This window comes from Phacochoerus africanus, chromosome 2 (assembly GCF_016906955.1).
Source record: "Phacochoerus africanus isolate WHEZ1 chromosome 2, ROS_Pafr_v1, whole genome shotgun sequence".
NCBI classification, from domain to species: Eukaryota; Metazoa; Chordata; class Mammalia; order Artiodactyla; family Suidae; genus Phacochoerus; species Phacochoerus africanus.
In genome coordinates this window covers 156,973,159-156,998,199 of record NC_062545.1, presented here as the reverse complement: position 1 = coordinate 156,998,199, position 25,041 = coordinate 156,973,159, and positions in this window count along the sequence as shown.

Genomic DNA, 25,041 nt, shown 5'->3' with positions numbered 1-25,041 from the left:
AGCAAGGTCAGGGATCGAACTCACAAGCTTCTGGTTCCTAGTCGGATCGTTAACCACTGTGCCATGATGGGAACTCCCAAGTATTCTAATTCTTACTGAGTTAGCAAAATAGGTTATTAGAACTCTGGGTATTGGAGGATGGAAAAGTGTGAAAAATCTTATAGAGATCAAAACAGAAATGAGTTGAATCTTGAGGGGAAAAGAAAACCAGCAACTAAATATATTTGCAATATACACAAACACACACATTTTCTAAAGGAAATTAAAAAGTTCTATAGTAATGAATATTACAGAGTACAAGTCTTTGCATCTGAATTTCATTTTCTTCTGATTAAAGTGACATTTTCCTTTGCCTAAATATGCCTAATCTGAAACTGTCTACATGAAATCATCTAACTATAGATCTCTCCTTCAAAACAGTTGAAGCTGCTTGATTAGTTTCGTTCTTCAAGCACTGCACCTCTCCCATTCACTTCTGTTGCTCTTGGAGGATTCAATGAAAATTCATGTGTGTGAGTTGATACCCTTTCTTTCCTCCTTTGATGTGTATAGAGAGATACTCACACTGCAGCAACCCCCAGTTTTTTGAAAGAAAGACGTGGAAAAACTCCAATGTATGATCCTTGCAAAGCAAGCTTTGCTTTTGTTTCTTTCTTTGTTTTCTAACAGTTGAAAGGCAGCTGAACATTTGTGGAGTGTTTGGATCTCTATGATGTCTGGGAATGATTTCCTGAGCCAGGGTCAGACATAGCAAAGTCCTGCAACAGCGAAAGAGTCTTGCAGGTGCACAGCAAAGAAGCTGCTAGCCCAGGGATGCTGGGAGCACCAACGAGGAGAATCGGTGGAGTTCAGCTCCTCATTCCTGGATTCCTCCCTAGTCAGGTGGGAGGCAAGCAGCCTGGGCAAGCAGCTTCTTGGCTGTGCGCCTGCAAGACTGCAGGATACGAAATCATAGAATTATCCTAAGGATTCAGTGAAATGAACCATGCAAAGGGCTGAGTGTTTGGCCCTGATTAAGTACTGTGTATATTCATCATTATAGAATTCAGTTGTTTTTCCTGCTCCAGGTCTTAACACTTGGAGTCAATTTCTAACTTATATTTTCGTAAAACAACAACAATCATACATATATCATAGGTCACTTATAAGGCTTAAAGGTTTTTTGTTTGTTTGTTTGTTTTTTGGCTACACCTGTGGTGTATGGAAGTTTCCTGGACAGGGATCAAATCCGAGCTGCAGCTGCAACCTACACCACAGCAGCAGCAAAACACCAGATCCTTAACCCAGAGTGCCACAGCGGGAACTCCAAGTATTATTATAAATAAAAGGTCTCACCCTTGACAGATTAAAAGTACTCTTATTCTCACCAGTCCCCACTGGTTTTTTAACTCAATGAATTTTATTACATTTATAGTTGTACAACGATCATCAAAACCCAGTTTTATAGCATTTCCATCCCAAACCCCAAGCCCATCCCACCCACCCACCAACATGTCTCCTTTGGTAACCATAAGTTTTTTAAAATCTATGAGCCAGTTTCTATTCTGCAAAGAAGTTCACTGTATCCTTTTCTTAGATTTCCACATATAAAAATGATAGCATATGACATTGGTGTCTCACTATCTGACTAACTTCACTTAGCATGATAATTTCTAGGTCCATCCATATTGCTGCAAATGTAGTTATTTCTTTCCTGTTAATGGCTGAATAGTACTCCACTGTGTATATGTGCTGCATCTTCTTTATCCACTCTTTTTTGATGGACATTTAGGTTGCTTCCATATCTTGGCTATTGCATATAGTGCTGCAGTGAACATTGGAATATATGTATCTTTTCAAGTCATGCTTTTTTTGAGTTATGGATAGATGCCCAGGAGTGGGATTTCTGGATCAAATGATAATTCCATTTTTAGTTTTTTGAGAAATCTCCATACTGTTTTCCATAGTAGTCGCACCAATTTACATTCCCACCGACAGTGTAATAGGGTCCCCTTTTCTTCACACCCTCGCCAGCACTGATTGTTTGTAGACTTTTTGATGATGGCCATTCTGGCTGGTGTAACCTCATAGTGGTTTTGATTTGCATTTCCCTCATAATGAGTGATGTTGAACATCTTTTCCTGTGTTTTTCGGCCATCTGTATATGTTCTTTGGAGAATTGTCTGTTGAGATCTTCTGCTCATTTTTTGATGGGGTTGTTTTTTTTTTTTAGTATTGAGCTGCAGAAGGTGTTTATAAATTTTGGAGATTAATCCCTTGTCAGTGGATTCACTTGCAAAGATTTTCTCCCATTCTGTGGGTTGTCTTTTCATTTTGTTTAGGGTTTCCTTTGCTGTGCAGAATCTTTTAAGTTTAATTAAGTCCCATTTGCTAATTTTTGTTTTATTATTATTACTCTAGGAGGTGGATCTGAGAAGATACTGCTGTGGTTTATTTTAGAGAGTTTTTGACCTATGTTTTCTTCTAAGAGTTTTATAGTATCTGGTCTTATATTTAGGTCTTTAATCCATTTTGAGTTTATTTTGTGTATAGTATTAGAAAGTGTTCTAATTTCATTCTTTTACATGTAGCTGTCCAGTTTTTCCAACATTGCTTATTGAAGGGACTGTCTTTTCTCCATTGTATATTCTTTCCTCCTTTGTCATAGATTAGTTGACTGTAGGTGTGTCAGTTTAGTTCTGGGCTTTCTATCCTGTTCCACTGATCTATATTTCAGTCTTTGTGCCAGTACCATATGGTCTTGATGACTATAGCTTTGTAGTTAGTCTGCAGTTAGGGAGCCTGATTCCTCCAGCTCCATTTTTCTTTCTCAGGATGGCTTTGGCTATTCTAGGTCTTTTGTGCTTCCAAACAAACTTTAAAATATTTTGTTCTAGTTCTGTGAAAAATGTCCTTGGTAATTTGATAGGGATTGCATTGAATATGTAGATTGCCTTGGGTAGTATAGTCATTTTGATAATATTGATTCTCCAATCCACGAGCATGGTATGTGTTTCCATCTGTTTGTGTTATCTTTGATTTATTTCATCAGCGTCTTATAGTTTTTAGAGTACAGGTCTTTTGTCTCTTTAGATAGGTTTATTCCTAAGTATTTTATTCTTTTTGATGTGATGGTAAATAGGATTGTTTTCCTAATTTCTCTTTGTGCTCTTTCATTGTTAGTATATAGAAATGTAGTTGATTTCTGTGTATTAATTTTGTATCCTGCAACTGCCATATTCATTGATGAGCTCTAATAGTTTTACGGTAGCATCTTTAGGATTTTCAAGGGATAGTGTCATGTCATCTGCAAACAGTCATAGTTTTACTTTTCCACCATTTTAGTATTTTAGTTCTAGATTTTTTTCAGGTGCCTTTGATTTCTATAAAAATCACATGTTTCTGGTTTTGCATTCCTGACTTCTGGTTAATATTTCTATTAGTGTGTCCTTCTCATCATCTGTGGGGATATTTCAACCCATCAGAATCTTTGTTGTAGTTTTTTCCCTGCCACCTAGTAATGCTGGGTTGGAATATGTGATATTACTTATTAAATATCCACTCTCTTACTCTCCTAAAAAAATCCTTTAGATTTTTTTTTTAGTATGTCCTCTTTTTAGATTATGTATCATAGAGTCTCTTGGGAAAGTTTCCTTTTACTAACTCAGAATTTGTGACATTACTCATGAAAGATTTTGTCATTTCACTCTCAAAAATGAATTTTAACTCAGATTTCTGACTCCCAAATTTTCAATTGCTTTATTTTGAAACTATTTCTTTTGTATCTTAATAGAAAAGATACGAGGTAATTTTCAAAATGTATTATTTGGATTCTCAAGTCTTACATTCTTAGATTAAACCCATTATTCTAGAGTTTCCTGAAATGTTCATACAAGTTCTTTGAAGAACTCACCTCTATGATTTTGTGAAATAGTTTTCATTGCCTTTTTTTTGGTCTTTTGTTTTTTTAGGGCTGCACCTGTGGCACATGGAGGTTCTCAGGCTAGGGGGTCTAATCAGAGCTACAGCTGCTGGCCTACACCACAGCCACAGCAACGCCCCATATGAGCCATGTCTGCGACCTACACCGCAGCTCACAGCAACGCCAGATCCTTAACCCACTGAGTGAGGCCAGGGATCAAACCTGCAACCTCATGGTTCCTGGTTGGATTCATTTCCACTGTGCCACGACAGGAACTCCTTCATTGCTTTTTGATGCCTGTTGCTTTAGAAATTACATAAACATAATATGAGATTTTACATTTATTATAATATACAATTCAACTGAATGTTTGAATAAATACTTCACATGCAATTTATTTAGAACTGTAAAAATATACTATAGCCAAGGTCCTCCCTCATTAATCACTTTTTTTTTACAGCCTCACTTGTGGCATATGCAGGTTCCCAGGCAGCCGTTGAATCAGAGCCATAGCTGCAACCTACACTGCAGTTTGTGGCAAATCTGGATTCTTAACCCACTGAGCAAGGTCAAGGATTGAACATGCATCCTCACAGAGAAAATGTCAGGTCCTTAACCTGCTGAATCACAATGGGAACTCCTCATTAATCACAATTGATTGTGATATTTTTCAAGGAAGTAATTTTGTAATACAATGATGTGTAATATCTTTGATGTAGTACTGGTTTTAAGTAGTGATTATTTAAACTACTTTTAATATCCTTACTTTCTAAGTATCCCGAGTGTTTTACTACATGTATAAAATATTGAAGTATTTTTTGATATTTAATTATTTTTTCTTTCCATTCCACTTGATTAACTATCTTTACCTCTCAACCAAAGTCAAAACTTGGCCCATGTTTCTTCCCTTTATCTTAACTGCTTGTCTATTAATGGTAACATTAATAATATAAATCTCAAACGTTTATTTCAGTATTAAAACTAATGCATATAAATTGCATAGCAGAGTGACTTGTATAACCAGGCAGTTTGCAATGATTTTGGTGTAGAAAGTACACTCAATTCTATCTTAGTTCATTCAGATTACTATGACAAAATATTACAGACTGTGTGGCTTATAAGTAGCAGAAATTTATTTCTCATAGTTATGGAGGCTAGAAAGTCCAAGATTGAGGAGGAAGAAGGCCCTCTTCCTGGTTCATAGTTAATGCTTAATTGCTTTTCCTCACATAGTAGAAGTGGCAAGTGAACTCATGGCATCTCTTTTATAAGAGCATGATTTTCAACCATGAGGGGTATAGAGTCATGACATAAGCACCTCCCAAAGTTCTCATTTTCTAAATACCATCATGGGGGGCATAGGATTCCAACATATAAATTTGAGAGGATGCAAGCATTCAGACCATAGCAAATTCTTTACTCTATTGTTGGAAATATGAAGTTGTAGTTGTGTCAATGTGCTGAAAAACACTTAAATCAATTGTTTTCTAAATATCTACGCTTTATAGGTTTTGACCTTTGCTTCCTTGATGTTTGTGGTTTTGGTCATTTATAAAGTGTAGAGTTACTACCTGAAGTTTTATTTTGCTTTGTACTTTTTTTCATAGAAAATAGCAAAGAACTATTGGAATGCAACACAAATTTAATAATAAACTTTTTCTAAATATTCTCAAACTAGTGAAGTAAGTCAGAGAAAGACACATATCATATGATATCACTTATTTGTGGAATCTAATTTTAAAATGATACAAATGAACTTATTTACAGAACAGAAACTAACTCAGATCTGGAAGTCAAACTTAGAGTTGCCAAAGGGGAAACATGGGGGGGAAGGGATAAATTGGGAGTTTGGGATTGACATACACACTGCTGTATATTGAATAGATAACTAACAAGGACCTACTGTATAGCACAAGGAACCCTGCTCAATATTCTGTAATAATCCAGACAGGAAGATAATTTGAAAAAGTATGGAAATGTAAGGTGATTCACTTTGATGTACACCTGAAACTAATACAACATTATAAATCAACTATACTCCAATAAAATTTTCAAAAAATGTTCCTAAAAGTTAAATGGAGAAAACTATCAGCATGTAGGCCTTGAGAGTAGTTGGATATTTCAAATATATATATTTATTTATTTTATTTTTGGCCAGGGGAAGCAGTAATGTTAACAGAGAATCCATATGGTTAATGATAAAACACATAGAAAATGGAATCACCTTGAAGGATTCAAACCTCTGCTCTACCACCACTTACATATTTTTTTTTTGTCTTTTGTTTCTTCAATCATAAAATAGTGCTTGCAATATAATCTTTCAAAAATTCTTGTGCAAATTAAATAAATTGATATAAAAAAGGTGTTTTGCATCTAGCACATAATAAGCATTCAGCAATGTTACATACTTTATATCATACTTGAAATAAACTATAATATAAAATTTGATAATTCTACTTGGACCTTTTTTTAAAAGGAAAATTAGCCATGATCTGAAAGTAATCTATAAAATGACAGAAATAAAATATGATATTTATTGGAATTATTTTGCTTTTATAAACACAGCATTTTATGTCTCTCATTCCTTGCTTGAATAAGAAAATCAGTTAATTTTCAGCTTAGTTCTCTTCTCTCCATAAATAAGTATATTTGTTATTCTTAATTTCAGTGAAATTAAGTTAGGAAAAAATAAATAAAATTCCAGTGAAGACTGATATTGAACTTGTTTCTCTAAACAAACAAACAAAAAATACAAAGAAATACATACAGGTAATTACTCTCTAGGTAAATATTGAAACACTCTGCTCTGGTTATTAAAATTGGGAAGTAAAAATTCTACCTTGTTTCAATACACAGCATTTTGTTAGCACTATTTTATCTTCAGAACACATAAGTGAACTATCCAACTCTACAGAATGAAAAAGAGAAATACATACTGTGAGCAGAAATATGGCATAAAAGGTTAAACTGGTTGATCATGTGTTAGTACTGAAAACAAGTGAGTTGTAACAGCCTCCTGTCTTGGAGTGTGAGCACTTAAGGGAAATTAGAGTGGAACTTGGAGTGTGAGCACTTAAGGGAAATTAGAGTGGAACATGCAGGAAGGCAAAGGACAAAGGTTAAGGGTTTCCATTACTAGGTGATAATAGGAGGGATTCTAAAAGACGCTTACAATTCTGTTCAGTTTGGTTTTGTTTTCTTCCATTATGTATTCATTTTGGATACACAAGATGTTTATTCTGAGAGAATATGGAAAACCAAAAATATAAATGAATATCTTGTGTCCATTACGTAAAAAAACTTGATCATTTGCCAAGGCGAGAGTTCTTTCTTTGTGAAAGAACTAAAAAATACACTAAACTATTAATAAAAATCATTTTTATTTGGCTTAAGTTCTCAGTTTTTTACCTAGAAAATACCAAATTGATATTGAAAGATTTAACATAATAAAACACATCATTTGAATGAACCTCTAGCTTATTGCTACATAGCATTTAAAAAAATAAGAAAGCTTAATGCTAAAATGTAGTCACTCCAGTGAAATGAAAGAAAAATACATTTTGTATGTATGATAAATGACATTTACTTAATAAAATTCTAGAATGGAATAGATGTGAAAACATAAGAAGGGCCATTGAAGAGAATAAGTTTTGAATACAGAAAGTATATTGAATATAGACCTATTCAGCATATATGTAGATTTTCTTGAAAGACTGACACATAAAACTGTATGCATGTGTGTATGTTAACTATATCACTGATTTACAGTTTTTTTAATAACTAGGAAAAAAATCACATTTCCCCTCATTTCCTAAATTTGTCTCATGTCTTTTCTGCCCCATCTTTTTTATGCATCAGATAATACAAACTGTACTGCATTGTTGTAGATGAGAGAAATAAAATGGGAATAATAAAAACTTCATCTCAGTAAGTATCACTAAAACACATTTTAGCACTTTTCTGACAATCCAAAAAGAATCTCTTCCTCATTTGAAGCATTTACCATAATTACCTACTAATTTAATACTAAATGAATTTAGTAGCTATTTTTCAGAGCAGAGCACCTTTGCACAGTATCATGTAAGAATTGCATTCCTTTAAAATGAATAACAAAATAGTATTTTAAAGGTAGACGGTGGATGCAAATATCATCTGTTAAAACAAAGAAATAAGTATATAAGGCAGTTATATTGCCTTATACTTATACTCCTAATGGGTTGAATCATGACCAGAGTGAAGTTGGTCACAAGAGGAGAGGAAAGAAGGCTGTTGGTGCTCAGAGGACAGGAAATGTGAGCAAGAGGGAGTTGGAATAGGAAGGAACTAGAGCACAGAAGGAGGTAATTCTTCCTCAGCACTAAAGGCTCAGGCCCTGGATGGGTGTGAATTTTCTTCTGAAGCCAGACACAAAGCCACAGAGCAATGACAAAAGACAGTCAAAGTAACTACTGCCCTGAATTCATTTTGCTCAAAATTATGCAAATGTTGAAAACATGAGACTACTTGATATCGAAAACTCTGTATTTTATAACAATTTTCCCCAATTTTTATCGACTCTTTTAAATATACAGAAAAATAGGATGATAAGATGAATGCCCTATTACTTCTATTTGATAGTTGTAAACATGTTACCGTATTTATCTTTTCTTCTTGGGTGATTTCATCTGAAATCAAAACAGCCTTACTTTTCAACTTTTCCTTCTCTATGTATTTAATACATGTTCATTGCTCACTTATCACACAATCATTGGCTAATAACTTTAACACAGGTTTTATGACTCAAAAGCCAAAAGGAGCTGTAAATATTACCATAAAAGCTTTGGGATTTTTAGAGTGATTTTCCAACAAAAATGTTAGTATCATATAAATAGAATCTCCATCTACTGTAGTATTTGCCTCTCTTTGAATGTTTTATGACCTTGGACTTTTTATTTTCTTCTTCCAAAAATGTTCATTCACAGGAAAAATTAGATCTTCATGGATTGCTATATCTCAACACACCATCATTTGCCTATTTATTTCAACTATATGCACTTATTTGGCCTGTTAGACTCAATTTTTTCACAAGCTTTTTCCTCTCTCTTAAAAGATATTTGTGTTGTTTTCAATATTTTTCTACTACAGATAGGGCTGCAATTGTTAATCTTGTTCATGTGTAATTTTATTCTTATTCAAGTATCTCTTTGTAATTGATTTGCAAAAATGTGTTGACTGAGTCCAAAGCTAAATGTACTATAATTTGTAAGGTATTGACAAAATTTCCTCCTGAGAGTTGTACCATTTGCCTGTTTCCTCAAACCTTGCCAACAGAAAGAGAAATGTTATCTAAAATAAATACTAGCTTTAATTAGCATTTTATTCTCATTTATTTTTTCATGAGGGGAGTTTGGGAAGAGTTTTGGTCCAAAGATGTCAATAATACCATGGTATTAGGAGGTGAAATGTCTACTCACAAATTATTTCCATAATAGACCAACACTAGAAAGATCTCCAGGAGCATCCTCTGCTATCAGAAGAGCTGTGTTTTACTACTGTTACATTTAGGATTTATATTTATTGTTTATTAAATGATTATGATTTTTGGTAGACACTTTATCAAATTATTTTTCTAAATTATTTTTCTAATCTATTTCTAATTATTTTATAATAATAATTAAATTATTAAATTAAAATTTTCTCATTTAGGTGGTTTCATGACTTGACAGTCATGTAATAGGCACTCTTCAATATTCCCTCATGGATCTTTTCATTTTCAAAGTCATTCACCATATAAAGTTTTGTTATAACCTCACCTTCTATCTGAAATCATTGTTAGCCCATCTTTTCGTTGAAAGTTCCCAGGTTAGGAGTTGAATTGGAGCTGCCATTGCTGCCTACACCAAAGTCACAGCAACACAGGATCTGAGCCGTGAACTATACCACAGCTCACCACACTGGATACTTAACCCACTGAGTGAGGCCCACATCCTCATGGGCACTAGTCAGGTTCATTACCAATGAGCCACAATGGGAACGCCTGTTAGCCCATTTTTGGAAACATTATAGCAAAAGATTTCTCACCTTCATCCTGGAGTTTCTCAGGCATTAAAAAAAAAAAATCAAGCATGTTCTTTATGCTAAAGTCACTTATCCTTTCATGTATTTCAAGTCACTATGATTTGCCCCAATTTCTACTCCTAATACAAACACTTTTCTAGACTTGTGAGACTCACATTTTCTTCACAAGTTTTTTATCTTTCATAGATGAGATTTTCACTGAGTATTTTAGGGAAATGATGGTGATTATGCATAACAGTTTCAAGAATGCAATGCAGTTCAGAGTACAGCTGATTTTCTATTTGGATGATGAATTCTTAGTAAAATTGATGTTGCCATTATAACAAATAATAACTATAAAATTCAGAGAGTAAAGAAAATCTTTTTCATCTCATTAATACTGACTAAAATTTCATTATTTTAAATTAAGTTTTTAACACTTTATTTGATTTTGAAATTGCCTAGAATATATTTACTGCATGATAAACTACCCCACAACTTAGCAGCTTAAAAAATAATTTTATTTTATTAATGCTTTTGTGTACTAGGTATTTGAAAATTACTAGCTGGGCAAGTCTGCTTAGGGTGTCTTGTACAGGTGTAATCAGCTGTCTTGGACAGCAATGATCTGAAAGTTTGGTTTGGCTAGTTGTTCAAGAATCATCATTCAAATGCTGGCAGTCAATGCTGGCTGTCTCCTGGAAGCCCAAATGCACTGTTGACTAGAACACTTGCTCATCTGCACCTGGCCTGTCCAACAGGGCAGTAGGGGGAGATATTGTTTCAACCATCTTTGGAAAGGATAGTCTGCCATGTTAAGTTTCTATTGGTATGTATTTAATATTATCACATTAAACCAATTCCTAATTGTTTAACATTGAAAGATGTACACACACATAAACACACACACACACACACACACACATATATATATATGCTGCCTCTCCTGACATCTGAAGTTATTAGTTTACTTTTAACATGACTAAGTTTTTTTTTTTTTTTTCGTTACACCCAGTGGCATGTGGAAGTTCTCTGGCCAGGGATCTAATCCAAACCACAGCAGTCACAATCCTAGACCCTTAACCCACTGAGCCACCAGGGAACTCCAATATGACTGACTTTTTCCCCACATATCTGATGACTTGGACTGCTATTCTATCTTCCTATCCCTTCCTGGAGCTTGAATCTAACAGGTAGGTAAATATATGTAACTGTTGATATAAATGTAGATGATGAGTTTTCCTTTAAAATAATGACTTACTCTCAATTTTGCAAGGATATCAATTTTGCAATTAATTCAGATAAGTGATTGCATCTAGAGTAGTTTTAGGATAAGAGTGGATAGGGCAAGATGTTATCCAATCTCTTTGTATTGTATATTGTTTTTATTTAAAAAGAATACAAATTATGACAAAATATCAACCATTGGAAATTCTGGGTTACGAGAACACATTTTAGTTTAGTTACTCTGTCTATATGTATTTTCAAAAATTCTCAGTATAACATGGAATATGCACTTATAATAGTTTTAACTGTGTAACATGTTTTTTCTTTAACATGTACAATTTAACTTTTCAAAAACAATGTATAACAAAATATATCTTATTTTCATTTTGCTTTTTAAATAAATGTATTATGTATTTTTTATATTAACATGTCCATGTATTAGAAATATAATTATCAAAAATTTAAATAAAGTAATTGGTATTATATTTTAATTCTGTTAAAATATCATACATATATTTTTCGGGTCATTTCTATCAAAATAACTGCAGATAAAATGATATTATTTTTCTACTTTTACCATTTCAACCTTAGCAGTCATGGCTTCTTGTGTTTGAGTACATTTCTGCCCTCTAATCTGTAAGACTTCCAGAGTCAGAAGATAGGCCGACTAATGACAATGATGAGACTAGTGTCTGGAAAGCGCTGATAATGCTCCATGCGTATTAATGACATCTGTGTAAGGGAATACTGCAAGACTTAAATGGATCTTGGAACCATAAAACTGTAGCAAGAAATTTCCCATTTTTTCTGCCGTGTGGAATGGTGCTTCTTAGCAGTGTTTACCTCCTATGAGCTTCTGGAATCAATATGCATGGAAAAGCAGATCATTTTTAATAGGGTCACTTTATTAGTTTAAGAGCTAAAATGTTATCCTAACGGAATACTGATTTGTTCTCAAATATATAAATACAAATAACTTCCTCTAGAGGGGCCATTTTGATCAATACTGAGTCTGCCATAGGCTCTTTTTGTTAGAGGTAATGGAATAATGGTGAAAAGTGCTATGAGCCAAGAATTTTAACTGTATTAATGGTAGTTGGTTCTCCAGAACCTAGAGGCAAACAGAAAATGACATAGAAAGGCAAGGCAAAGTAAAGTTTAATTCCACGAATGGTTATAATTTATTAAACAGTTTGTAGCATTACTTAGGATAAGTGTCCAAATATATTTTAGCTTTAATTTAATTTATTTGTTTTGGCTGTACCTGCAGCATGCTGAAGTTCCAGGGCCAGGGACTGATCCCATGCCACGGCAATGACCAGAGCTACAGCAGTGACAATGCTAGATCCTTAACCCACCATGCCACTAGGAAACTCCTATTTTAGCTCCTAAACATGAATGTTCAGCCAATTTTATTTTGCATTCTTTGTACAATTTTCCAAATGAATTATTTTGGTAATATGATCTTTTCATCTATAAGCCACTGTCTATTTTAGACCAAGTATTAAGAGTAATGCTTAATTAGAGAAGAGGGCTAATTTTTGACATTGCACCATCCAGGTCTTCATAGGAAGGTTTACTATGTCCCATATGTGATCTATAGTTTAATGCATTTTTTACACACTCTTATCCACCCATTTTTTAAAAAAAACAAATTAGGGAATTTCAATATTTGGCAAGGTACACAGCTGTCAATATTTGCTATACAAATTCAAACTGAAGTCCAAGTCTGAACACTATAAACTTAAATATTGCTACCTATAGATTCTTTATAGTTTTTCTGGGTCCCAAGACCCAGAATTATATATTTATTTTTTCCTCATCTGCCACTTCCATATCCCTAAACATGTAATTTGACATGATCTGACCTATAGAATCTATGATAGATTTCTGTTATTTTAAGGGAAGAATGTATGTTTTCTTTCAATGTCCCTGACACACAATGAACTGCGTGCTCAGGACCATAGGTTGCCTTTCGTAAGTCGTGTGGCTGCCATGACACAGATATTTTTCACTTCTTAATATATACTAAACTTATTCCCTCTTGGCCCCAGAACTGACCCAGGCCTCTACTATTATGGAAGGCTTCTCTTTCCTCTGCTCACTTGCCTCTTCTTTCCTTAGTGAAGGGATATTCATCCATCAGGTTGAAGCTTATAAATTTTTGATATATTTTGATTTTCTCTGCCAAATCTTAGTTATACTCCCCTATTATACCTTGAGTTTTCTTTGATAGCAATCATTTCTATAATTTATAATTATGCATTTATGTGTGTATTTGTGCTTAAAGTCTATTTTCTCCATCCAGGGTATAACTGAGCACCATGAGAAAATAATCTATGTCTGTTTTATCACCACTGTGCAGCACATACCAGGGACTTAATAATAGACAAAGAAGTTTGAGAGAGGCATATTTTATGATCCCTTCATGCATAACGTGCTTATTCATATTTCTATGAGTTAGATTATATGAATCTTTTTGTTAGAAATATCCTCTCTTGTCCCTTTACCTATTTTATATTTTATTGATTTTTTAAAAATTAAAACCAAGATTAGAGGCTTTATATATCTAATAAGATGTCTCAAACACATTTTCTTTCTATCAACTTCTGTGGCACATGCAGTTAATATTGTACAACTAAATAAATATCCATACATTGTTCTCCAATTGTTTCCTTGCCAAAACTATGAACATGTGGTTGATGTTCTATGCATTTTACATATTTTTCTATATCTCTCAATACCTATAGAACTTCTTTGGATAAATGGTGCTTTACAATAATATTTATTTTCATTTTTACCTCCCATGATGTGATGTTTAAGATATAAATAAAGAATAGAACTGAAGAGGCTCAATGATTGTGTCAGTTAGGTCTCTACAAGAAAATTCACATACTCCATAGAGTAATTGAAGGAAGTGTAATGAGGGACAAATTACAAATGAAATCAACAAGGGTGATGAAATATAACCCAAGACCAGCCGAGAGGCAAGGAGAAGAAAATAGTTACCAATCTCTGGAGTGAGAGCTCTTGCTTCAGCAGTGGGAGAGGGCCACCTGACTGCACCTGTCATATTCAGGAAAGGAAAGCAGCCACTGTTAACCCTTAGTCCAGCAAGCAAGACACCAACAGAGTCAAGATGCCATTCTCACTCTCCTTTCTCCCTCAATTTCCATCTAGTCTTTCTCAGTGGCTGAACTCAAACTGAAACCAAAGAGTAAAACAAACATTGTTGTCCATCATGGTAACCACCCAGGGAATGGAGCAAAGTGGAGATGATCAGAAGGAAAGAGGAAGACATCCAGGACACTGACATCCATGTTTGGTACAGTCTACCTGCTCTAACACAGAGACCACAATATATCACAGTGTACACTGTCTGAAGCAAGACAGAACTTTGTTTCTCTCCTATATAACTCTCCAAAAGTAAGTGAGCCAACACTGGTAGTGCCCCTTTGCCCTTCTAATGTCAAAGCATCTACCTCTATGTCCAAAGTGGTTGCTCCAGATACTGCCAGCAGTCTTTATCCAAGGAAGTTGGATGAAAAAAGGTCAAGGAAGCCCACTGCTTTGAAGGGCTTGGTGTGAAAGAGGCACCCATCACTTCTCACATTTCATTGTCTCTCACAAAGTCATTACTGAAAAAATGGCCCAGCTAAGTCTTGGGGAGTTTACTCTTTAGGGAAGAAAACTAATGCTGGTGGAAAACTCTCCAGGATGATCCAGGCAGAAGAAATATCATGTACAAGGGCACTAAAACAGAAAGAAACTTATTTGAACACACTGATATGAAGAGAATAAATGATTAACAGCATTTGTATATGAGGATGTACGTAACCCTTTACTGAAGTTTATACATCCTGTCGTATATTGTGCACAATAATTTTCCTGAAGTGCCTTGTTTTGAACAACTTTGCTACATGACCAATAAAATGTGTATACTAAACATATATATTGAGTTTATTGCTGCAATCAAATAAAACCCAGACCAAAGTTAATTGGATATATACGTAATGACATGCATAATTGTCTTTGTGCTACATGCTAATGATGTAGATATAAGTGAAATACCATTTCAAATAATACTAATTACAGTCATTTAGATGGAAAACCAAATCACATATTTAATTCTCTGATGTCTCCAATAGCCATTTTCACTGAATCATTAATTCTCCTCAGCATCCTTGTGAGGCAAAGCAGACACTGACACCAACAGTTGGATTTTACTATTTTGAGGGGAAGATTTATGTTAAAAAATCTTCTCTATGTTCATTTCATGTTAGTTTTGTCTCCTGAATCTGTCATATCTCTAAAGGATCATGACATTATCCTGCCCTCCTATCAGTGTAAAGTGTAAAGTTATGGTGGAGAAAAATGCAGACTAGAAAGAAGCAATAACTGGGTAGAACTCCAGTCCTCACATCTTGCTGTCTTACATTTGACCTTCCTTCATTGTCATCTTTAGAGAGTATCTGCCTTAGGCACAGGATAATTGAAGGACCCTTTCTTAAAATTGTCTGAACTACTTGTACTTGGCTTGAAATTTCAAATGGTACACTAAATCGCTCCCTGATTAGAGATAAAACTCATAATATGCAGATTTCTCAAAAGTTAATAAATTATAAAATAAGCTTAATATACTATGTAATTAACAGAATCAGATGCTTTCTTGCTAAGGGGAGAGCATTAGGAAGTGGTAAATCACCATGCTTGAAGGATGGGGATTTTGCCATTGGTGAATAAAAGGAGAAAAAAGAGACCTAAATAAAAATCACCTATTTTATAATGAGTTCCTAAACTCATTATTTTAAAAAAGCTTTTTTTTTTTTTTGTCCTAATACGGATATAGGTGCCTAGTTGTACACACACAAAGACATTTAAAAATATTTCTTGGCTGTATAAAATTTTAAATACTAGGATTGAAATATTCTTCACAGGTTCCAAATCTTTGAAATTTTGATTGTATTGCAAAGTTGATTGAATTAACAGCCACAAGGGCCAGGTTCTATGCACTTATGTGCTTTATCACATACCTCTTGTATGTGGTTATCGATTTTGTTCATGGCTACAATTACAATTATATTACAATTACATTTCAGTTTTCTAGGTAATCCTAACTGATTATTCCATGTTGATATTTATGTTAGGAAAATGTGACTGACTACTGAGTCATGTAGTATACTGTGTTTGCATTTACCATCTTGAACAACTTTTTGATTGTCCCTAAAATAATAACTACCTCATTTTTTCTTGTCATTTCCTGTGCACCTTTCAGTATTTCATTCCTCCAAATGCCTGACAGAGTTGCAAGCATCTAATTTGAGAAAATCAAGATCTACATTACTCCAAGCTTTAAAATTACTCTCTTTCTTGTGCTTTTCTCTAGACTTATTGCAATATTGTCATCCTGGCATTTCCTTTCTCTCTCATCTATGGATGCCTTTCATAGGAGGTATCCCTTTTGTCCTGAATCCTAAGTCTTTCTTTATTGTAGATGACAATCTTTTAAAAATATCCTTCTCTGTTAGAATGAGAAAGGCTATATGTGAAGTAATTATTTTTTAAATTTATTTCTGAAACTGCTGGTATTCTACCTTTCCTTCAACACATGAAGACATACTTCATTTTATAAATGGACTGGAGAGCCTACAATGCTAAGGATAATTCCCTATACACCCAAACATTCCCCAGGTTTTAAAAAGACATATCAATATGTTCTATGTGACATAAACACCTGTATAATTATTAAGAACAGAAGTTCCAAATAACTTACATGTATTATATGTAGTTAGGTTGTATTCTAAATGTAAGGTGATAAATTGTTAGAATATCTTTGGAATCTCAATTATATGTCCCAACTCATTATTTTTGAAGGAAGGAATCATTCTAATGTAATATTTTGAGTAATAACAGGGTGTATCCATGTGGAACATAATCCTGATGTTCAATATTTAGTGTACAATGCTTAGGATAAAAACTTCTTTATGAAGATATATATTTTAAAACATACATTTTAAGCCAACTTGGACTGAACTGCACTCAGCTTTTGAAGAATATTTACCATAGAAGTTAGAATTTTTAAAAAAATATAAGTACCAAACTTATGTAGAATTTTAAACTTGCTAGAACTGACATCAAATTCTTCCATGATCTTCAGATTTTCAAATCCTAAAGGAGATAAATATATGCTATTGTATCTTATGAATATAAATGGAAAATATCTTTTGCTAATAAATCACCATTCATTAATGTTATGCATTAATAATATGCACCTATTCATAATTTAAATTTGAGATATCCAGCCTCAGGCAACTTTTTTTCTCTTTTCATGATAGAACTCAGTATTTTTATCTTTTAATTAAAAAAATTTTTTTTTGGTCTTTTTAGAGCCACACCTGGTGCATATCGAAGTTCACAGGCTAGTGGTCAAATTGGAGCTGTAGCTGCTGGCCTATGCCACAGCCACAGCAATACAGGATACTGGCTGCATCTGCAACCTATATACCATAGCTCAGGGCAACACTGGATCCTTAACTCACTGAGTGAAGCCAAGGATTAAATCCACATCCTCATGGATACTAGTTGGGTTTGTAACCACTGAGCCATGATGCAAACTCCAGAACTCAGTATATTTAATTCGGTATTTCTAGCTTGATTTTAGAATATCTCATACAATTGTTTATGTATCTATACTTACACACCTATGTAAGAGAGAAGAAACACGTTCTATTCCCGCAAGAGGCACTGGTGTCCAGCACAATATCTAGGCCAGAATAGTTATTTAGGAAAATGCAGTTGAGAGACCAGGTCCATAAGATTCTATGCTTCAGGAACACAAAGCAATAGAATCATCAGGTCACTGAAATTTCCCTTCGTTAATCTGTAAGGAGATCTGTGTGATAACTCTCGCTTAGATGAGTACATCACTAATGTTTCTGCATGTTTTGCTAGATACTGTCTGCTCTCCCAAGAATTAGGGTTTTTTTTAAATGTCTGGTCACAACTGGGAGATCGTAGAACACAATAACTTCAAATGTAACTCTTCAACCTCAGAGGAATATAAAAGGCCACTTCTCAGGCAAGACTGGAGTTTCCCCATACTAATGTATTTCACCATATATTGAAGGTTCAAAGAGAGAAATCATGTTCTTTGTGAGTTTGAAAGGATATTGGAAGCTTCGCTGAAATACCTCTGACTGCCCTCATGTTTGTCAATGCTTTTATTCTTCTTCTACGTCAACTCCTTTGCCTTTATTAGAGCCTGCATGAGTATATGGGGATAATTGTTGCAACTAGTATTGTTGGCAGGAGTATTGACACAACTCCAATTTTAATTTAAATATGGCAAAGTCTTTGTTTGAGAGTTAAAAAAAAAGGCAAAAAGAGGATGAATCAACTTAATGCCAGGTTGGCCCTTGAGTCATCCCTGATTTTAGGTTGCCCAACACATGATGATCAATTGGGGAAATGGGATGGGAAAGTAATAAATTCAGTGTTGAGGGAAATAGCAAAGCATATAAAGAAAAGCTACAAAATAAGGGCAAATCATCAAATAATTTGGTTCCTTGGCTGCTTTTAGCTATATTACTGAATGTCAAAATGGAGCCATTTTTCTGAAGTGTTAGAATATGTCTAGTTGAGGCTAAATTATAACCCTGTTTAGGAATTAAAATATTATTCTGATTGGAGATTGCAAAAGTATTGGGTACAATCCATGTGACTGATTTCACCCCTCATTATACAGAATCCCATGAAGATAAGAGATTCTGAATGGGTGACTCCTCAAATTAGGGGTTATATTGTCAAGGAATTGACCCATTCTGTCGACACATAAAAAGAGCTCCCAGAAGACTCCTGTTACAATGAATTTTACATATTTTTAGTAGGGAAAATTTCACTGGTTCTGTTCACAACTGAAAGGAGGGGAAAGTTTGTGTTAACAGAGGAATCTCTGTAGGCAACTACATTCATCACTATGTGTGTGATGGATGAATCCTTTTATTTTACCCTTACTTTATTAATCTGTACTGAAGGAGTTAGAATAAAGTATATGGGGAAGAAAAACTGCTTCCCAAATATGTAAATATGCTGAGAATATAAGCAATATAAGCCAGTTTGAATTGGTTATGTCCATGATTCCCATATAGGGCAGATTTTGTTCCCCGGGGACCTATGGCAAAATCTGGAGATTGATATAAGTGTTTTTTTTTTTTTTTTTGAGCTGTTAAAGAAAATCTTTGTTAAAAAAGGAAATGCATCAGGAAAATTAAGCCCAGTGGAAATCTTTAGAAGGATGATTGAATATGGAATGAAAATGGAAAACGTGAATGGCATGGCTATTATTTAACATGCTGGTAGCCCACTGTAGGAAATTAGGCACCCAAACAGTAAATCTCCTCTACCAATTCTTTAGACTCTGCAGGAGACTCAGCTGATCTGTTCTATATTCAAGAGCCTTGATAAGGTTAAAAATCTGAGAAAAATACATATCAAAAATCTAGATTTTTGAGGAAAACCAGTGAAAAATGGTATGGGGTGATAAAGAGGGCTGCCATTTTGAGTAATGGGGTGGTCAAGGTTTCTTGCTACAACACCCATATATGGACCCAAGATCATTCAAAATATTGTGGAAAAATGATATAGGTGTGTAAAGAATCCTTACTGGCATTACTGGCCATAAGAGCACAATGTACAGTCTCTGCTTAAAGGGGAATGTGATGAAATTTGAGGGTTATGATGATTTGATTACTACTACTGAGGCCAAAAAGGGAAGATATACCTGAAAATAGGAATTTGTGAAAGAAAATTATGCACAATTGTTTTGAGACCTTTCCCTGACCTCCTCAGGGGAACTATGTGATATCTGATTGGGGGTCTCATCCCTTTACTAGTCATGGAGAAAAGCATTGTCCTGTACACCAGGACAATATGCTCATAAGTATTTAGTTGGAGATTTCTGATAGGAACATTTCCAATTACCAAGGAGCACTCAATTAGATAACTTGAAGGACGGACTATTGGTTACCTGAGTAGAGTGGGAAGGTTAAGGGGTTTTCTGCTGTTACTCAAGACTTGTTAGAGCAGGTATACTTGATTCCTTTACTTCCTAGTCCAACAGAGCTGATAAAAACAGGTGATAAATATTGGAGATTAATAGTGGACTGAAGATGATGTTTCCAAAGAGGTCAATATGTAGACGTGGTGTTAACGAATCAAGCTTTGCCACAAACTGAAGAATACTGGTATTCTGTTGAGATCCATTTGGCTAATGCTGTCTCTAGACTCTTACTTTGGAAGAAAGCCAAACAAATTTACATTTATGTGACATGGCCAAGAGTACATTTTCAATGTGTGCCCACAGGGATATTTGTATTTTCTTACTTACCTGTTAACTTCTTTTTTCTTTTTTGTTTTTTTTAGGGTCATGCCCATGGCATAAGGAAGTCGCCAGGCCAGGAGTCAAATCAGAGATGCAGCCACCGGCCCACGTCACAGCCACAGCAAGGTGGGATCCAAGCCACATCTGTGACCTACACCACAGCTCATAGCAACGCCAGATCCTTTAACCCACTGAGCAAGGCCAGGGATCGAACCCGAGTCCTCATGGATGCTAGTTGGGTTCGTTACCGCTGAGCCAAAATGGGAACTCCTTGTCATGGTAACTTGGCAAAAGAAAAGCACTAGGATTATTTTCATGATATCATGATGATATTGCAACTTGAAATCAAGCTAAGGCTGAATTACAAATATTGATAATCATACAACTACCTGGGGATGATGACTCAACCTTGCTAAAATACAAGGTGTAACACAGATGGTGACATTCATAGGGAGAACCTGGACTCAGACACTATTGGTCATTCACAAAAATAAATTGCTATTTCTGCCAGCATGATAATCTTAAAAAGAGGTACAGACACACATTGGTTTCCTTTATTTTTGAAGAATACATACCAAGTAGAGTTTCTACTACCTCCAATCAAAAAAATTACATTGACTTGTGGGTTGAATTGTGCCTCAAAGAAAGAGTCATTGAAGTGCTAACCCCTAGTTCCTCTGAGTGTGACCTTACTTGGAAATAGTCATTGCAGATGTTAACTAGTTAAGATTGGTGATACTGAAGTAAGACAGGCGCCTAATCCAAGGTGACTGGTATCTTCTTACAGATAGTTGTATAAAGGCAGAGACATATGAGAGAGAACACCATGTGACGACAGAGGCAGAGATTGGAATTTTGCAACCTGCAAGCCAAGCGATGCCAATGATTGCTGGCAAACCACAAGAAGCTAGGAAGAGGAAAGCAGGTTGCAGAGAGAGGGTGGTCCTGAAGACATCTTGGTTTCAGAATTCTAGCCTCTAAAACTGTAAGACCACATATTTATGTTGTTTTAAGTCATGTAGTATGTGGTATTTTGTTACAGAGGCTATGAAACCAGAACAAGCTCTGAACAATAACAGGCTATATTGGAACTCAATTGCTCAACCGATCTCTGTGGTTTCTCACAATCACAATGGGTAGGTGGGATTATTAGAAATGTTATCAATCCTCCCCACATTGACTGTGTCTTTGGCAGAAGACCCTGCTTGTTATGTAGCCAGTGCCACTGGAATTTTGGACCAGGAAGTCCCCTGAGACTGATACTAAATGTACTACCTTTGATTGGCAATAATTTTCCTATTATTGGGCACTGATTCAAACCAAGCAGTATTCTAAGAGAGAAAGATACAAAGAAGATGCCTCATCAAATGTAGATGGTATATGTAAGAGCATGAGAAGTAGAATTATAATAAATAATCATTACATAAATGAATAAGTGGTTTCCATGCCATTAGACAAAATTTAAAACCTCCTGAGAATCTAATTCCATAACTAAAAGGGCATTCCCTTTCGATCAATTATAGACAGATGCTTAAAAGACATATTTTACTTTTCACAGCCTATATGTTGCTGGATGACATTTAAGCAATACAGTTGATTTTCTTATCTTTTTCCTTCCCCAGTGGATATAGTTTTACTCTTCCTTCAGAATCTTCTGCATTTCTGGAGCCATAGCAACGACTGCTATGCTTTTGGATTAACTTCAGTATCCCTGTAAAGAGCACTTAATTAATTTAAAGTGTTTATAGGGAAATACTGATATCAACCTTGTGACACAAGATAGGAAATGAACGGAAATTCTATTGCCCAAAATAGTGGTAACGTGGCTTGAGAAGTTATAGCTTTCATTAAGATTGAGTGAAATATTTGTCACCAAATAAAAGATAGGAAATATTTTAGGTTCTCAGAGCAACAACAAAAGCAGACAACATCCTCAGCCATCACTAACTTTATATTCTACTGAGTGTAGAAAAATATTAGGCCATCAGGTTAAGTGGCATTTTGTGGATCTGACTGAGGATTTTAAGAGTCTAGGGGAGAGAATAGTCCATCAGTGGTTCAACAATTCCTTCAATGATAGGCAGAATGGTTGTTAAAGCCTTCAAAGAAAGGGAGGTGAATCTTGACCTTAGATTTAAAATTAGGACACACAAAAGTGTGAAGAAGAAAAGGAAAGGGTAATGAACTTTCTATCTATTTTATATCCTTTCCCAAACACTCTTATTTTAGGAGAATAGCCTCATCTAATTCTTTGTGAACCCTGAAGATTCTCCTATTTTACAATCCCCTGGAGTACTATGAGGTTAAATAAATTTCCTAATATCGCACAACTTTTAAACCAATGTCTCAATATGGGGATGTCGATAGTGACCATGGGTATGCTGAATGGAAAATACATATGTTCACACACACACAGTTTTTACAGTTTCAGAGGCTTCATGAATTGCCTAAAATCAATATTAATAATCAGATTAGGAATTTATGTCTTATGTAAAAGGACTAATAGATATTTCTGACTTCAGAGCTCAAACTTTTAAAGCATACTACAGGGAAGTAGAGAGCAGCTTTTCTCTGATACCACCTGTTTAATTAAGATGAATTTGCTCACTAGCTATCTGACAAGTAAGAATGATTGCCTATTTGTACCTACTTTAACCATTAAGAAAATGTGACTTGTTTGTATATGTGACTATATACAGTTTATATATAGTATATAGCTTATGACAATTTTATGAATAAGATTTTATTTTCAAAAACTCAATCTTTTAAAAAAACTAATAGCCCATAAAGTTTTGTTTCCTGTTATTGTATTCAATTCATAAAAGGTCATTTATTTAGATTATGAATCAACTGAAATTCATCTTTAGCCTATGCCGAAAGCAGGATGTTGGGAAATGCTTCTGTTCCTTGCCGTGTTTTTTTGTAACTAAACAGTTACAGCTGTGTAGTAGCTCATGCTTCAGCAATTTTTTAGAATGGTACAGTTGTCTGGGCTCAAATAACTCTGCCATAAATAACTAGGACAGAAGGCAATATGCTATAGAGTTCTGAGTGCAAAAGTGGATACAATTTAGTCCATTAGTGGGAAAGAGAACTCTTGTTCCAGCTATATTGGGAAACTAAGTAGAAATACTGAACAAGTGTTCCAGAGAAACAAAAGAAAGTACTTCTGTATGGTAGACATTGCTGATTTCCACAGATATCCACTCTCTTCTTCATTGCTTGCAATAGGACTCCAGTTTTATTGGGATCAATGAACCAGCTAAACATAGAATTACTATATGACTCAGCAATTTCACTCCTGGATACATACCCATTACAACTGAAAACATGTTCAAACAAATACTTGTACATGAATGCTAACAGATGCATAATTTGCAGTAACCAAATGGTAGAAATAATCCAAATATTCATCACCAGATGAATGGATAACAGAATGCAGTACATACATACAATTCAATTTTACTCATCTATAAAAAAGTGAAATAATGATATATAGACGAATCTTGAAAACATTATGTTATATAAAGGAATCCATAAATAAAAGGCCACATACTATATGGTTTTACTTATGTGAAATATCCAGGAGAGGTGGATCTACAGAGACAGAAAACAGATTAATGATTTACAGGTATTGGTTGGGGAAGAGGGTTAGCAGAAAACTAGTTAATAGGTACAGTGATGAAAATATTCTGGAACTACATACATAAAAAATCCAGAGTTACAGCACATCACTGAGAATGTACTGAATGCCACTGAATTGTACAGTTTTAGAAGTTTATTTTTATGTCTCGTGAACTCAACATCAATTAAAAAAAATACACTCTTGAAAATAAAGATTGTCCCAAGGGTCGGGGGAAAAAAAGAATGATTCAACCAAAATACCACATTTCCAGTTTTTTTGCAACTATATGTAGCCACATGATTAAGTTCTAGACATTAAAATGTCAGTAGAAATGTTACGGGGGCTTTCAAAGAAATATTTTGTTATACAGGCATTTTTCAAGTATCATAGTATATAAAATTACATAAGACTTTAGAAATATGTGGGTTTTTTTCCTCTCTTATATTTTACATAAAAATGTACTTAAACCTTTCAAATATATCTTCAAGATCAGTGTCGTTGTGACCGCCAGAGGTATTTTTTATGGCAGCTAACTCGCTTTCTCATAGTATAATATACCTTCTTTCTAAATTGTTTAAAATAATGAACACTTTCAATCCATGTGTGATGACCTTCCAGCATCCACTCATGAGCTAATTTACTGTGTGGTATGTATTGATGGTCTACCAGACTTCTATCACACTGTTGTATGTGCAGGTGTGATTTTCAAAAGATGGACACAATGATTCACCTGGGAATAAATTTGGGACATAAATTTGGTTAATATCTTTTTCTCCTTGTTTATCTCTTCTACCATGCAACTTTCACAAGCACCCTGAATAGCTTTTTTTAAATTTCTGCTTTTGTCCATATTTGTGTGTTCTGTTGTAAATT